This window comes from Staurois parvus, unplaced genomic scaffold, assembly GCF_062004578.1.
Source record: "Staurois parvus isolate SC_StPar_1 unplaced genomic scaffold, SC_StPar_1.0 ptg003524l, whole genome shotgun sequence".
NCBI lineage: Eukaryota > Metazoa > Chordata > Amphibia > Anura > Ranidae > Staurois > Staurois parvus.
Genome location: NW_028321320.1, coordinates 9,303 through 27,183, shown reverse-complemented (window position 1 = coordinate 27,183; position 17,881 = coordinate 9,303). Strand labels below are relative to the sequence as shown.

At 46.6% G+C, this 17,881-nt stretch overlaps 1 non-coding gene across 1 annotated transcript; it reads right to left on the bottom strand.

Annotated features, from left to right (window-relative positions):
- Positions 1 to 1,247: 1,247 nt before the first annotated feature.
- Positions 1,248 to 1,319, bottom strand: TRNAD-AUC (transfer RNA aspartic acid (anticodon AUC)). Its single transcript has one exon. It is a non-coding gene; the product is annotated as a tRNA-Asp (tRNA).
- Positions 1,320 to 17,881: the final 16,562 nt, after the last annotated feature.

The following is a 17,881-nucleotide window of genomic DNA, read 5'->3' as shown; positions in this document are numbered from 1 at the left end:
GTCTTAGTCCGTAGGGTTCAATATTGAGTTGGCCCCGCCCTTTCCCCCTGCATATGACCTGTAATGGCCTCCCAGTCTTAGTCCGTAGGGTTCAATATTGAGTTGGCCCCGCCCTTTCCCCCGCACATGACCTGTAATGGCCTCCCAGTCTTAGTCCGTAGGGTTCAATATTGAGTTGGCGCCGCCCTTTCCCCCTGCATATGACCTGTAATGGCCTCCCAGTCTTAGTCCATAGGGTTCAATATTGAGTTGGCCCCGCCCTTTCCACGCACATGACCTTTAATGGCCCCCCAGTCTTAGTCCGTAGGGTTCAATATTGAGTTGGCCCCGCCCTTTGCAGCTATAACAGCTTCAACTCTTCTGGGAAGGCCGTCCACAAGGTTTAGGAGGGTGTCTATGGGAAGGTTGGACCATTCTTCCAGAAGCACATTTGTCAGGTCAGGCACTGATGTCGGGGGAGGAGGCCTGGCTCACAGTCTCCGCTCTAATTCATCCCAAAGGTGTTCTATGGAATTGAGGTCAGGACTCTGTGCAGGACAGTCAAGTTCCTCCACCCCAAACTGGCTCCTCCATGTCTTTATGGACCTTGCTTTGTGCACTGCTGTGCAGTCATGTTGGAACAGGAAGGGGCCATCCCCAAACTCCTCCCACAAAGTTGGGAGCATGAAATTGTCCAAAATGTCTTGTTGGAACAGGAAGGGGCCGTTAGTGTAAGGATGACATCAATGACTAGTGTCCAGGGGCGGACTGACCATTTGGAAACTCAGGCACTGCCCGAGGGCCCGGGGTCAGTAGGGGGCCCCATGAGATGCCCCTGGTACCTTTTTTCATAGGCTTTTTGAGTTTGGGCAAGGACACAGGGGCCCCATGATCCCCTATTGCCCGGGGGCCCCATGAGTTGTCAGTCCACCCCTGCTAGTGCCAGAGAGAGCTATTGAGCGATGTATACAGTAAGCAGCAGGCTTTTTTTTTCATCCACATTGCTAAGGATAGCCGAAAAAAATACCTGAAAAGGATCCGAGTGCTCCACCTACTGGCTGAAAATGAGAATACAAAATAATATCCTTGCGCAAGAAATAAATTATTCAGAAGTGTTTAAGAACATACAATCATACAACACATTTGCTTCATTAGTTTTGGTTTAAATTTTATTCCTTCGCTAATATATCCTCAACATTTTATTTGTATAGCACTTCTCTCCCTGGGGACTAAAAGCACTTCGCAGGCGAGGCAGCCATCTTGAAAATTGCGTTGGCCAGGAATCGAACCCGGGTCAGCTGCTGGATAGGCAGCTATGCTCACCACTGCACCACCAACGCAAGGTATGTGTTTGGGAGGAAAACCACGCAAGCACAGGGGAGGTACAAGCGGCCATAGGCTGTCCAGTGATCCCGAGGGTGTGGCCAGATTACAGGGGCGGCATGTCATCCCGCCCACACATCGCGTCCAGGGAAAAGAAGACACCGGATCTGCGGACCTCTCTACCCCTCCTCCAGCAGCGTCTCCTGGACTGGAATACGCCCCTGGTTGTAAGCCTCATTTTTGCGCCCCTGTACCTTGTGTACATATGTACCCCCCTAGCTACGCCTCTGTGTCACATAGTGACATTTCAAGAAGTTTTATTGGCCAGCGGGAGGTGACTGCGCTGCGCTGGACAAAGAGCACGGCCAGCCGTACTTTATTTCAGCGCACACCGCCCGCACTTGCCTTGTCTTGATTGGACCTAAAGTTGGCTATAAATGAATTGAAGTTCGTCTGGTTCAGAATCCAGCTGAATTTCAATCCATCTATGGCTGTCCTTGCTCATGAAAAGTTAATCTATCTCATGAATGGGCTTGTTGGAAGTTTTTTCTCGATCGGCGCATGCAGCCAATCAGCTGCTGGGCTGATCAGTATATTCTGACTATCAGCATGTGGTGACTGCGGTACGCTAGAAAAAGTACAGCCTGCTGTACTTCATTTTGGTTCCTGCACACTACCACAATGCATTGGTGTGATCCAGCCACACCAAAGACAAGGCATGTGTCAGGGGCGTACCTACAGGCATTGCAACTGCGACCCGGCCCCATGCTGCAGGGGGGTCGCACGGCTGGGACAGTCCCACCACATTGCATTGTACACTTTTTTTTTTTCACACAAACTATAGAGCAGGGGTCCTCAAACTACGGCCCGCGGGCCACATGCGGCCCACCGAGGACATTTATCCGGTCCGCCGGGCAGGGGCGTATCTGCCGCGAGGCAAGGGACTAGGGTTTGGCAGGTCGGGAGAGCTCGGCAGGGCTCGGGCGGGAGGCAGGAGGGCGGGATCAGCAATTCTAGAACAGGGGAGGGTGGGCTCGGCTTATGAACCCGCACCACTCACCCGGCGTCTCTGCAGCCAGCCGGCCATCTATTCTGATCAGTGCATGCAACCGTCACGGTTGGAGGGCGGAGCCTAGAGCTGACCATGAAGAGGGGGAGCAAGAGAGGAGACTCCATCGCTGCATGTCAGGTATCATGGCCACAGACCCTATATAAGTGCAAAAGATGATCGATCTCCTGCCTCTCTCTTTCCCCCCCTCTCTCCCCCTCCTCCTCACTCTCTCTCCTCCCTCTCTCTTTCTCCCCCCCCTCTCTCTTTCTCTCTCCCCCCTCCTCTCCCCCCCTCTCTCTTTCTCTCTCTCTCCCCCCCCCTCCTCTCTCTTTCTTCCCCCCCTCTCTTTCTCTCCCCCCCTCTCTCTCCTCTCTCTCTCCTCCTCCTCTCTCTCTCCCCCCTCCTCTCTCCCCCCCCTCCTCTTTCTCTCTCTCCCCTCCTTATCTCCCCCCCCCCCCCCTCTCTCTCTTTACATTGTACACAGATCTGACCCAACAAGGTGTCCTGCATTTGCCGTATATTTTGCTCCATAAGACACACTTGGGGGGAAATTTCTGTGCGTCTTATGGAGCGGCCGGCTCAGTATTCCCGCCTCCGTTGTATGTCCGCAGTCTCTGGTCATCTCCTGTACTGTGGCCGCATTTGTTCATAGTTTTTTTTTTTTTTTAAACTATAGTCTGGCCCTCCAACAATCTGAGGGACAGTGAACTGGCCCCCTGTTTAAAAAGTTTGAGGACCCCTGCTATAGAGGCACCAAAGAGATGTTCTCCGTCAAAAGGCAGGTGTCTATTCATTGAGTGAGCTGGTCCTTGAACAACACCAAAAATTCTTAAGTTGCCTGAGTTGTTTTTCCTGAGCTCTTGGTGATGGAATGATGTTATCACTCCTCGGTAAGGTGATGTTATCACTCCTCGGTAAGGTGATGTTATCACTCCTCGGTAAGGTGATGTTATCACTCCTCACTAAGGAGATGTTATCACTCCTCGGTAAGGAGATGTTATCACTCCTCGGTAAGGTGATGTTATCACTCCTCGGTAAGGTGATGTTATCACTCCTCGGTAAGGTGATGTTATCACTCCTCGGTAAGGTGATGTTATCACTCCTCGGTAAGGTGATGTTATCACTCCTCGGTAAGGTGATGTTATCACTCCTCGGTAAGGTGATGTTATCACTCCTCGGTAAGGTGATGTTATCACTCCTCGGTAAGGTGATGTTATCACTCCTCGGTAAGGTGATGTTATCACTCCTCGGTAAGGAGATGTTATCACTCCTCGGTAAGGAGATGTTATCACTCCTCGGTAAGGAGATGTTATCACTCCTCGGTAAGGTGATGTTATCACTCCTTGGTAAGGTGATGTTATCACTCCTTGGTAAGGTGATGTTATCACTCGGACACTGGCAGGCGACATGGCGGCGCCTTTTTGGCTTGAGTGGTGGAGTCTGTGTGTAAGCATCCCTAGCACTCGATGGCAGGATTGTTGGCTTGGGTGGGGCATCCTGTACATAAACATGTATGGGACCCCTTGGAGGTGTGACGCAAGGTCTGGGAAGGGTGATGTTATCACCTCAGCGAGGTGAAGGTATCTCTTGGCGGGGTGATGTCATCAGTTTTCCGTTGTTTGAAAAGACGCCAAAAGGCACGGAGTCAACTAGGCATTCTATTTTTCCTGAGCTTATTCATCCGGGTGAGGCACTTGATGATGGAATGATGTTATCTCTCGGACACTGGCAGGCAACATGGCGGCGCCTTTTTGGCTTGAGTCTTGAGACTGTGTAAGCATCTCTAGCACTTGATGGCAGGATTGTTGGCTTGGGTGGCGCATCCTGTATGGGACCCCTTGGAGGTGTGATGCTGGGTCTGGTGATGTCATCACTCGGCGGGGTGAAGTTATCACTCGGTGTGATGTCATCAATCTTTTTTGGTTTGAAAAGACGCCAAAATGCACTGAGTCGCCTGAGCATGCGGTTTTTCCTGATCTTATTCATCCGGGGTGAAGCACTTGATGTAGGAATGATGTTATCTCTCGGACACTGGCAGGCAACATGGCGGCTCCTTTTTGACTTGCGTGGTGAAGTCTGTTTGTGAGCATTCCTAGCTCCTGATGGCAGGATTGTTGGCTTGGGTGGCGTATCCTGTACATAAACATGTATGGGACCCCTTGGAGGTGTGATGCTGGGTCTGGTGATGTTATCACTCGGCGAGGTGAAGTTATCACTCGGTGTGACGTCATCAGTCTTTTTTGGTTGAAACGACTCCAAAATGCATTAAGTCGCCTGAGCATGCGGTTTTTCCTGAGCTTCTTCATCTGGGGTGAAGCACTTGAAGTTGGAATGATGTTATCACTGGGACAATGGCAAGCAACGTGGCGGCTCCTTTTCGGCTTGCGTGGTGAAGTCTGTTTGTGAGCATTCCTAGCTCCTGATGGCAGGATTGTTGGCTCGGGTGGCGTATCCTGTACATAAACATGTATGGGACCCCTTGGAGATGTGATGCTGGGTCTGGGAAGGGTGATATTATCTGTCTTTCGTGGTTTGAAAAGACACCAAATAGCACGAAGTCGCCTAGCGGGGGAGAATCGGCTAAACGACAGCTCATTCAGCATCATCGGCAATACGTACACTGTCAGCACCAGCAGCATTACGAGCAGTATTATGAGTAGCAACAGCAGCATTAAGATAACCCAGTGAAAGGCGTTTGACCTCCAATATTCTGCATCAATATTTATAAACAGGGATGGGTCTCCATTCTCTAAGGCCGCCCCATGGCTGGACCAGTGGAAATTGAAGTTGCCCAGTCCTTCCTGAATGAGTTCAATCAGCTTCTGGAAAATCAAATATTGTCCTAGTCTCAGGGCCAGGTCGTTTCTGTGCAGGATGTATTTCAGAATGATGGCACTTATCAGGAGTATGATCTGAAACCAGTATGCAGTGGTGGTCAGTAATGAAAACCAGCTGGAGGGTTCTGGAGGCTCGTTTGCAGCTTCTCTGACTGATTCCTCAACTTGCTCTTCCATTGACTTAATGCTCTTCTCCTTCACTGGCTTGTGGCTCTCTGGGGGGTCATCTTCCATTTCTCTGACCTTTTCCTCCACTTGCTGCTCTGATGACTTGCTCTCCTCCTTCACCAGCAGGCGTATCTCTGGGGGGTCATTTTGCGTTCCTTTGATGAATTCTTCCATATGCTGCACTGTATTGATCTCCTGATTCAGGTGTATCGGGATCTCTGAAGAGTGGTCGGGGACGTATCTTTTTCCTCCCCATGCAAACAGCAGGGTAAGAAACACGGTGAGGATCTGCTGGGTCATTTTTAAATAGATGGCAAACTGCCACTAAATTAGTACAACAGATTTAAAAAAAAAACCGTTATAAAGCTTTTGCTGATCGCTATTGATTGAAGGGTATCAGTGGATACTCAATACCAATCAATAGAGATTAAATATCTTGTAATAGAATGAGAACTTATCAGGAGCTTTTAAAAAAGCGTCTTGACTCTGACAAGAAGAAACTCAAACTGAGAGCCTCTGCACTGCTGCGCGGAAAGGTCAAATCTGGTCATGTGATCACAGTGAGAGAGAGAGGGAAAGGGCGAGCGAGAGAGAGAGAGGGAAAGGGCGAGCGAGAGAGAGGGAAAGGGAGAGCGAGAGTGTTTACAAAAACAACATCTTAAAGGGCCAGTGACACATTCTTGGAATCACTGGGTTATTTTGGTTATATGAGTTCTTGAAGTGAGTAGAGGAAGGCGCCTCCTATTATTATATACATTTATATTACCATCAGCAGAGCTGGATAGGATCCTATTCATTCCTTATAATGACATCCTATAGAACTCAGCACTATATATGGAATATCTGGAATATTTCCTATTGGATGCAATAAAGATGATCAGATTTAGGAGAATGTTGTATACAGAGCAGAGTTCATCTTTTTATTTCATTTTATTTATTTATTTTTTTTAGTTGTAATGTTTATTGTGAACACTGCGGCCTATTATTTCATCTTTCTCTGTGCAGATTTCACACTAGAGGGCTCTCTGTGTACGGACTACATGTCCCAGCATGCCCATCCCCATAGACCGATGGAGTGCTCTCTGTGTATGGACTACATGTCCCAGCATGCCCTCTATCCCTATAGACCTCTATGTAGGATTCTGTACATATGGACTACATGTCCCAGTATACTCCGCTTTCCCCCATACACCTCTGTGGAGGATTCTCTGTATGTAGTCCCAGCATGCCTCCTATCCCCAGAGACCAATGGAGGGCTCTCTGTGTATTGTCTACATATCCCAGCATGCCCCCTATATCCCCATAAACCTCTATGGAGGAATCTATGTATGGACTACATGTCCCAACATGCCCTGCTCTCCCCATCGCCCTCTCTTCCCAGGTCAGCAGTGCCAGCCCCCTGGTATTCTCCCCCGCCGGGTCCTCTGTGGGACACACATTACTGCCGACTCCACAAACTGAGTTAAATGACTATTTATGAGACGTTGGAGGCGAAGGAAGCAGCACCAGCCCTCCACAAAGATGTCTGCGGGCAAATGGTGAGGTCACTTCCGGTCCCGTGACTTCCTGTCCCCGCCTTTCCTGTTAGTGATTAATTATGTAAACAAGGAAGTGGGGGGATGGGAATGGAGGCGGGTGTGAGCGGACATCCAATCATGGCTCAGCAAGGAGGAGGGAGCCCAACCGGGACCAGAGTGAGGGGCCGGGCTAACACCTCCCACCGGACTGCTGAGGAACTACTAGTCTCAGCATTACCACATGACCCAGGAGGGGGAGGAGTCCCCGGATGTTGTGTCCTGGAGGGGAATTCTGCTTTATAGGTCCTGACATTCCCAGAGACACCGACGGAGATAGTGTCCTCTAATAGGATGATACAGAACACCTCCCCCATCTCTGTATAGAACTATACAACTCTTCCCCCATCTGTATACAGAACAACTATACAACCCCTCCCCCAATCTCTATAAAGTGTATCTACAGAACACCTCCCCCACCTCTGTATAAAACTATACAACCCCTCCCCTATCTAAATACAGTGTAACTATAGAACCTCCACCCACCTCCTATACAGTGCAACCATAGAATCCCTCTCCCCCCCCCCACCCACTCTATACAGTGTAGCTATAGAACCCCTCCCCCTACTCTATACAGTGTAACTATAGAACCCCCCACTTTATACAGTGCAATCATAGAACCCCTCCCCCCACTATATACAGTGTAACTATAGAACCCCTCCCCCACTCTATACAGTGCAACTATAGAACCCCTCCCCCACCTCTATACAGTATAACTATAGAGCCCCTTCCTCTCTTCTATACAGTGCAACTATAGAACCCCTCCCCCACCTCCTATACAGTACAAGTATTGAACCTCTTCCTCACTTCTATACAGTGCAACCATAGAACCCCTCCCCCACCTCTATACAGTGTATCTACAGAACCCCCCCCCCCACCTCCACCTCTGTATAGAACTATACAACTTCTCCCCTACCTCTGTATAGTACTCTATACAGTGTAGCTATAGAACCCCTCCCCCCATCTATGTATACAACTAAAGAACCCCTCCCCCACCTCTATACAGTATAACTATAGAGCCCCTTCCTCTCTTCTATACAGTGCAACTATAGAACCCCTCCCCCATCTTTGGTGACTGATCATTGTGTTCTCTTAGACCAGGAGCTGGTGGAGATGTTACACAGATGTAATCGGCTGGCTGGGGGGGGGGGGGGGAGCAATCCCAGATTCTCTGACATATCCGATACATTGATTTCTTGTGACAGGACTGTGCAGGACTTTTTTTTTTAACCACTTCCAATCCGTACACTTTCCCCCCCTTCCATTCCGGACGCTTCCCCCCCCCTTCCATTCCGGACGCTTCCCCCCCCTTCCAGTCCGGACACTTTCCCCCCCTTCCAGTCCGGACACTTTCCCCCCCTTCCAGTCCGGACACTTTCCCCCCCTTCCAGTCCGGACGCTTTCCCCCCCTTCCAGTCCGGACGCTTTCCCCCCCTTTCCAGTCCGGACACTTTCACCCCCTTTCCAGTCCGGACACTTTCCCCCCCTTTCCAGTCCGGACGCTTTCCCCCCCTTCCAGTCCAGACGCTTTCCCCCCTTCCAGTCCGGACACTTTCACCTCCTTCCAGTCCGGACACTTTCCCCCCCTTCCAGTCCGGACGCTTTCCCCCCCTTCCTCCCCAGGCCAATTTTCAGCTTTCAGCGCTATCACACTTTGAATGACAATTGCGCGGTCATGCAACACTGTACCCATATGAATTTTTTAGCATTTGTTTGAGACAGATAAAGCTTTATTTTGGTGGTATTTATTCACCGCTGGGATTTTTATTTTTTTTGCTATATAAATGAAAATGTCCAAAAATTTTGAAAAAAGTGTTTTTCTTATAAAATTTTGCAAATAAATAATATTTCATCATAAATCTTGGGCAAAATATATTCAGTTATCTTTTTAGTAAAAAAAAAAAAAATATGCCAAATTAGTTTATAACCAAAAATTATAATTTTTAAACTTTTTTTTTTTTACATTTTTATTTTATTTTTTTATATTATTATTTATGTTTGTTTTTTTTCTACATACTGTCACCCTAGCAGTACAGTGTCACTGTACTACTTGTGGGGGGTGGTGATGATTTTTTTTTTTTTTTCAGTGATTGCTTTTACACCCATATAGGATGTAAAAGCAATCATTTCTCTTTCTGTCTGCATTCTTGCAGCCATTGAGAAATACTGTGTGAGCTGTGATTGGTCAGAGCTTGTCACATGGTACAAGGCTGTTGTGAATAGCCCTGTACCATGTGACCTCTGTGATCATTCACAGATTTCACACGTAGTAAGCAATGATGTCACAAGTGACATCTTGCTTACTACTTTGCATGTGATCACTGATTGGCCAAGAATAATAATCATAAATCAAACTGTCACTTTTTAATATTTGGTTGCAAATCCTTTGCAGTCCATTACAGCCTGAAGTGTGGAACGCATAGACATCACCAGACGCTGGGTTTCATCCCTGGTGATGCTCTGCCAGGCCTCTACTGCGACTGTCTTCAGTTCCTGCTTGTTCTTGGGGCATTTTCCCTTCAGTTTTGTCTTCAGCAAGTGAAATGCTCAATCGGATTCAGGTCAGGTGATGGACTTGGCCATTGCAGAACATTCCACTTCTTTCCCTTAAAAAACTCTTTGGTTGCTTTTGCAGTCTGCTTTGGGTCATTGTCCATCTGCACTGTGAAGCGTCCAATGAGTTGTGAAGCATTTGGCTGAATATGAGCCGATAATATTCCCGAAACACTTCACAATTCATCCGGCTGCTTCTGTCAGCAGTCACATCATCAATAAATACAAGAGAAGCAGTTCCATTGGCAGCCATACATGCCCACGCCATGACACTACCACCACCATGCTTCACTGATGAGGTGGTATGCTTAGGATCATGAGCAGTTCCTTTCCTTCTCCATACTCTTCTCTTCCCATCACTCTGGTACAAGTTGATGTCGGTCTCATCTGTCCATAGGATGTTGTTCCAGAACTGTGAAGGCTTTTTTACATGTCGTTTGGCAAACTCTAATCTGGCCTTCCTGTTTTTGAGGCTCACCAATGGTTTCCATCTTGCGGTGAACCCTCTGTATTCACTCTGGTGAAGTCTTCTCCTGATTGGTGACTTTGACATACATACACCTACCTCCTGGAGAGTGTTCTTGATCTGGCCAACTGTTGTGAAGGGTGTTTTCTTCACCAGGGAAAGAATTCTTCGGTCATCCACCACAGTTGTTTTCCGTGGTCTTCCGGGTCTTTTGGTGTTGCTGAGCTCACCGGTGCGTTCCTTCTTTTTAAGAATGTTCCAAACAGTTGTTTTGGCCACGCCTAATGTTTTTGCTATCTCTCTGATGGGTTTGTTTTGTTTTTTCAGCCTAATGATGGCTTCACTGATAGTGACAGCTCTTTGGATCTCATCTTGAGAGTTGACAGCAACAGATTCCAAATGCAAATAGCACACTTGAAATGAGCTCTGGACCTTTTATCTGCTCATTGTAATTGGGATAATGAGGGAATAACACACACCTGGCCATGGAACAGCTGAGAAGCCAATTGTCCCATTACTTTTGGTCCCTTAACAAGTGGGAGGCACATTTGCAAACTGTTGTAATTCCTACACCGTTCACCTGATTTGGATGTAAATACCCTCAAATTAAAGCTGACAGTCTGCAGTTAAAGCACATCGTGTTCGTTTCATTTCAAATCCATTGTGGTGGTGTATAGAGCCAAAAATGTTAGAATTGTGTCCATGTCCCAATATTTATGGACCTGACTATATTTCAAAATCTATACACACTGCATGTTGAAACGCTTTTTTTATATATTACAAAATAAATGAAAAATATATATATATATATTTTTTAAACATATTCTTCAGATTTTTTTTAACATCATTTTAACATATATTTGTAAATACATTCCAAAAATGTAGATTAAATGTATTTTTAAAGACATACAGTCTATTTGAAAATTTATTTTTATAAATATTTTTCAGATAATTTGTAACAAATGCATTTCAACATACAGCGTATATCTATGTGTGTAAAATATATATAGTGTGTGTGTGAAGAGATATTTTTCTTGTGAGTTCATGTGGAAATATATTTGCAAATGTGTGCAAACAAAACCCTCTGTTTTTAATGTGAATTGTTAGACGGGGTCAATTATTTTTGATAATTTTTTTTTTATTTGCAGGCTGGCTGGTAAGTGTGCTGGGAAATCCTTTTGTGATGTACATTGCCCTTCCATGTGCACCTTGCTGCACTGGCTAGTTATGGGGTGGTTGTCACTTTTTTGTACAGTTGGTTGAATCTGATGCAAGGACACACTATATGCCTTCGGCTGCCATTGTGCTCTTGCTGGGCGTCCCGTGCGTCTGTGTAAAAACGTTAAAAACCGATTTTTTACCATAATGCATTTCTTGCTTTAGGCCCCTTTCAGACGGGGCGGACCCGCTTGCTTAGCGGGGGGATCTCTGCACTGATCCCCGCTGAGCAAGAGGATGACAGGTCGGTGTCTGCTCTGCTGATGCAGAGCAGACAGAGACACAGCCCGCTGTTTTCTATGGGGCGCCTGTCTGTTTCCACCCGACTGTCATCCGATCCTCCATACGCATGGAGAACAGATCTCCATCTGTCTGTTTTTAGCATACAGGATCTGATCAGATGCCGGCGGATGTCAGCGGACACATGTCTGACGATACCAGCTGCTCCATAGAGAGCTATGGATGGTCCAATCGGGCCCGCCTGAAAGACTGACCCAATCGGACCGTCAGTGTAAAAGTGGCCTTAAGGTAAAAAAAATGTTTTCTATCCCTCTCTTCCCATTCACACAGGGCAAGGGGAGGACAGAGGGGAGAAGAGATCCAGCACTGTGCACGGCTGCATCTCTTCTCCCCTCTCTTCCTCTTCACACAGCACTCGAGCAGCAGCGGGAGCCAATGCTGCTGTCAATCAAATGCAGTGAGGAGAAAGTGGTGGTGGTGGTGGGGGGCTAAGTCCCGCTGTGTAAGTCTATGGAGCGCAGCTTGGGAGCGTGCAGACACTGTGTGCCTCCATAGCAAATGGTTTGCTATGGGGACACACAAAGAAGAGGAGGATCCAGAAGTGCCTCAGTTGGACCCAGGAACAAGGCCGCTCTATGCAAAAGCATTACAGAGCAGGTGAGTATAACATGTTTGTTATTTAAATTTTTTCTTTTTTTTCTTTTTTACTTTATTAACCACCTCCCGTCCGGCCGTTGTATATAAACGGCCGGACGGTGGCACTGCAGGGTCGGGTGGCCGTCTATAAACGGCCTCCCCGCACCCTGCTTGTGCTCGCTCCCTGGGAGCGCGCAGCACCGCGATCCGGTGCCCGCTGTGTGAAACACCGATCGTCGGACGGGACCTCTGTACGAGGTCCCGATCATGTGATCACTGATTGGCCAATCAGTGATCACATGCAAAGTAGTAAGCAAGATGTCACTTCTGACATCATTGCTTACTACGTGTGAAATCTGTGAATGATCACAGAGGTCACATGGTACAAGGCTATTCACAAAAGCCTTGTACCATGTGACAAGCTGTGACCAATCACAGCTCACTCAGTACTTCTCAATGAGTGCAAGAATGCAGACAGAGAGAAGGAGAAATGATTGCTTTTACATCATATATGGGTGTAAAAGCAATCAGTGTAAAAAAAAAAAAAAAAATCTTCATCACCCCCCACAAGTAGTACAGTGTCACCATGGTGACACTGTACTGCCAGGGTGACAGTATGTAAAAAAAATAATATAAAAAAATAAAATAAAAAATGTAAAAAAAAATGTTTAAAAATTATAATTTTTGCTTCTAAACTAATTTGGATTTTTTTTTTTTTTTTACTAAAAAGATAACGGAATAAATTTTGGCTAAGATTTATGATGAAATATTATTTATTTGCAAAATTTTATAAAAAAAAACACTTTTTTTCAAAATTTTTGGACATTTCATTTACATAGCAAAAAAAATACAAATCCCAGTGGTGAATAAATACCACCAAAATAAAGCTTTATCTGTCTCAAAAAAATGGTAAAAAATTCATTTGGGTACAGTGTTGCATGACTGCGTGTTAAATCTAAATTATGATTCGGCACTTATATTAATGGCAAGCTTGCAAAATATTTGGTTTTTATGATTAGTCATAATTAATATTAATATGTGTGAATGGTCTTTGACAAATGGTAGTATTTACTATTCTTCAATTATAGCTGAGACCAAAAGATACAGTTGCAAGAAAAAGTATGTGAACCCCTTGGGATTACGTGGAGTTTTGCATGAATTGGGCATAAAATGTGCTCTGAATGTCATCTAAGTCACAACAATAGAAGAACACAGTCTGCTGAACATAATACTACACAAACATTAGATGTTGCCATGGTTTAATTGCACATAACATGTAAACATTCACAGTGCAGGGAGGAAAAAGTATGTGAGGCCCTGGCTTAATGACTTCTCCCAGAGCTAATTGGAGCCAGGAGTGAGCCAACCTTGACTCCAATCAGTGTGTTGATATTGGATGTGTTGCTGACAGCTGTCCTGCCCTTAAAAAACACACACCTGTTTTGGGTTTACTGGTTTCAAGAAGCACTGTCTGATGTGAACCATGCCTCTCAGAAAAGAGCTCTCAGAAGACCTACGATCAAGAATTGTTGACTTGCATGAAGCTGGAAAGGGTTACAAAAATATCTCCAAAAGCCTTGATGTTCATGTGTCCACGGTAAGACAGACTGTCTACAATGGAGAAAGTTTAGCACTGTTGCTACTCTCCCTAGGCGTGGTCGTCCTGTAAAAATGACTGCAAGAGCACAGCACAGAATGCTGCATGAGGTAAAGAAGAATCCCAGAGTGTCAGCTAAAGACCTACAGAAATCTCTGGCACATGCTAACATTTTAGTTGACACATCTACAATCAGGAAAACATTAAACAAGAATGGAGTACATGGGAGGACACCACGGAGGAAGCCATTGCTGTCCAAAAAGAATATTGCAGCACGTTTGAAGTTTGCAAAAGAGCACCTGGATGTTCCACAGCACTACTGGCAAAATATACTGTGGACAGATGAAACCAAGATTGAGTTGTTTGGGAAGAACACACAACACTATGTGTGGAGAAAAAAAGGCACAGCACACCAACATCAAAACCTCATCCCCACTGTGAAACATGGCGGAGGGAGCATCATGGTTTGGGGCTGCTTTGCTGCCTCAGGGCCTGGAAGGATTGTTGTCATTGATGGGAAAATGAATTCCAGAGTTTATCAAGACATTTTGCAGGAAAACGTACGACCATCTGTCCGCCAACTGAAGCTCCGCAGAGGATGGGTGATGCAACAGGACAATGACCCAAAGCATACAAGTCATTCAACAAAACAATGGCTGCAACAGCACAGAATACGCCTTCTGGAGTGGCCCAGTCAGAGTCCTGACCTCAACCCGATTGAAATGCTGTGGCATGACCTTAAGAGAGCGATTCACACCAGACATCCCAAGAATATTGCTTCACTGAAACAGTTTTGTGAAGAGGAGTGGTCCAAAATGACTCCAGATCGTTGTGCAGGTCTGATCTGCAACTACAGGAAACGTTTGGTTGAGGTTATTGCTGCCAAAGGAGGGTCAACCAGTTATTAAGTCCAAAGGTTCACATACTTTTCCCTCCCTGCACTGTGAAAGTTTACATGTTATGTGCAATTAAACCATGGCAACATCTAATGTTTGTGTAGTATTATGTTCAGCAGACTGTGTTCTTCTATTGTTGTGACTTAGATGACGTTCAGAGCACATTTTATGCCCAATTCATGCAAAACTCCACGTAATCCCAAGGGGTTCACATACTTTTTCTTGCAACTGTATACAAGTTAAGCTGAAATAGTATATACCAGTTGAAAGTTGAGTAGACTATATTTAGAGATATTTAGGCATAGAAGTATTTGGTAGTTATGTCAAGGTTATTAGAAGTGACTTACTATTACATTACGTATTTTCTGTGTATATTTAGTATACGTCTCTAACACTGATACATATATAGTTTAGTGATTATACATTGATATGTTCTTAAGCTATACTATCTTTTAAATATATAGCTAAGGGTTACATCATTGGTACATCAGCATACATATGTTCCTGTCCATCAAACATCATATGTTTAGCATCTTTCCCTTTTATGAATTGGCTTTGCTAAGCAGTAATACTTTCCATAGAAGGTATTATGATCACTAACTATGACGTACATTTGCCTCATAAAAGACCATCGGAACGGACAAGGGACACACTCACGCTCACACACACTCTCTCTGATACACACAAGCAACATGATTCCTGCATACACACGTCTGAGAAGCTGCAACAGGTGCATACTGAGATCACTTCCAGCTACAATTTAGTCACATCCGGCTTCTCCTGCTTTACAAAGTCATTGGAAGGACAGCATGGAGCATGGAGCACATGGCAAAGACAGAACAGCCATGACAGATAATGGTGACTTTTTCTTTGAACTTTCGCTTGTCAGTTTTACAGTAGTTTCATCTACATGGAACTGTTCATAATACGCTTTACATTGTTTATTTGACACCATTGTGTGATAGAATAAAATCACACTTCATTTTTTATTACAATGGCTCTTTCATTCATAATCGCCTCAAGACACTAGAAGAAGAATTATATGTGTCTAAAAATCTAACACTGCGCAATTGTCATTCAAAGTGTGATAGCGCTAAAAGCTGAAAATTGCCCTAGACAGGAAGGGGGGGAAAGTGTCCGGACTGGAAGGGGGGGAAAGTGTCCGGACTGGAAGGGGGGGAAAGTGTCCGGACTGGAAGGGGGGGAAAGTGTCCGGACAGGAAGGGGGGGAAAGTGTCCGGACTGGAAGGGGGGGAAAGCGTCCGGACTGGAAGGGGGGTGAAAGCGTCCGGACTGGAAGGGGGGAAAGTGTCCGGAATGGAAAGGGGGGAAAGCGTCCGGACTGGAAGGGGGTGAAAGTGTCCGGACTGGAAGGGGGGTGAAAGCGTCCGGACTGGAAGGGGGTGAAAGTGTCCGGACTGGAAGGGGGTGAAAGCGTCCGGACTGGAAGGGGGTGAAAGTGTCCGGACTGGAAGGGGGTAAAAGTGTCCGGACTGGAAGGGGGGGAAAGTGTCCGGACTGGAAGGGGGGGAAAGTGTCTGGACTGGAAGGGGGGGAAAGTGTCCGGACTGGAAGGGGGTGAAAGTGTCCGGACTGGAAGGGGGGTGAAAGCGTCCGGACTGGAAGGGGGTGAAAGTGTTCGGACAGGAAGGGGGTGAAAGCGTCCGGACTGGAAGGGGGGTGAAAGCGTCCGGACTGGAAGGGGGGTGAAAGCGTCCGGACTGGAAGGGGGATGAAAGCGTCCGGACTGGAAGGGGGGGAAAGTGTCCGGACAGGAAGGGGGGGAAAGTGTCCGGACTGGAAGGGGGGGAAAGTGTCCGGACAGGAAGGGGGGGAAAGTGTCCGGACTGGAAGGGGGGGAAAGTGTCCGGACTGGAAGGGGGTGAAAGTGTCCAGACAGGAAGGGGTTAACACTTTAAGGAGGGGTGGGCTCCCTCCTGACAAACCTGCCCTTATCAACCCACTGCTATATGTGCTCCAACTTGGACACTCTAAAAACTATAGAGTTAGGACCGCAGTACACAGAGGAGCCTTGACGTTGGCACTGCAGCTTACGCATACATTTGCAAATATGTGCAAACAAAACCCTCTGTTTTTAACGTGAATTGTTAGACGGGGTCAATTTTTTTTTTTTTTTTTGCAGGCTGGCTGATAAGTGTGCTGGGAAATCCTTTGTGATGTACATTGCCCTTCCATGTGCACCTTGCTGCAATGGCTAGTTTAGGCTGGGGGGGGGTTGTCCTGTATTTGTACAGTTGATTGAATCTTTGCAAGGATGCACTGGATGCCTTCAGCTGCCATTGTGCTGTTGCATGCATTCTATGCATGAAGGTAAAAAATCTGTACAGCACCCCCCCCAATACTCACCTAAGCCCCCTCTTGATCCAGCGACGTTCACTGGAGTCTCAGCTATCCCAGGACTCCCTCTTCTCATTGACTGAGACAGAAGCGGGACCCATTGGCTCCCACTGCTGTCAGTCACAGCCAGTGAGCCAATGAAAAGAGAGAGGGGGCCGAGCCGAGGTTCCGTGTGTGAATGGACACACAGCAGTGGGTACCCCCATAGCAAGCTGCTTGCTGTGGGGGCACGCGACAGGTAGGAGGGGCCAGGAGAGCCTGCGTGGGACCCAAAAAGAGGAGGATCCGGGCTGCTGTGTGCAAAATCACTGCACACAGCAGGTAAGTATAACAAGTTTGTTTTCTATTCCTCTGTCCTTCCCTTGCCCTGTACCAGTAGTAGGTGAGAAAAATGCTAATTTTATGTCTTTTGTAAAACTGACCATATACTGAAAGGTGAACAGTGAAAGTAAAGATCTCTTCTCTCTGTTCTGGCTGTGAGAGCAGAGACAAGCGACGCTGCAGCCTGTGAGTGTACAGCAGCATCTCACAGTGCATGTCCACTCAGAGACTACAGTGCCAGCCACCCCAGTGTCCCTGATCACTGCTCCAGTGTAGAGACAATAAACAATGCAGCCAGTCCCTGTCACCTTTCCTAGTGCGCAGAAAAACACCACCATACCAATATCCTGATCACCGCCATACGCAATACCTACACCCTAATCACTGCCCACCGCCATATCCCGCCAAATTGTATTCCAGTTAAATTGTTTGAGATGGGACTTTTGTGGGATCCAGCTTGTCCCAAGTGTAGTAGAGATCGTGGAGATCTAATACATACGAATATTGCCAAAAGTATTGTGTTGCCGGCCTTTCCACGCACATGACCTTTAATGGCCCCCCGTCTTAGTCCGTACGGTTCAATATTGAGTTGGCCCCGCCCTTTCCCCCTGCATATGACCTGTAATGGCCTCCCAGTCTTAGTCCATAGGGTTCAATATTGAGT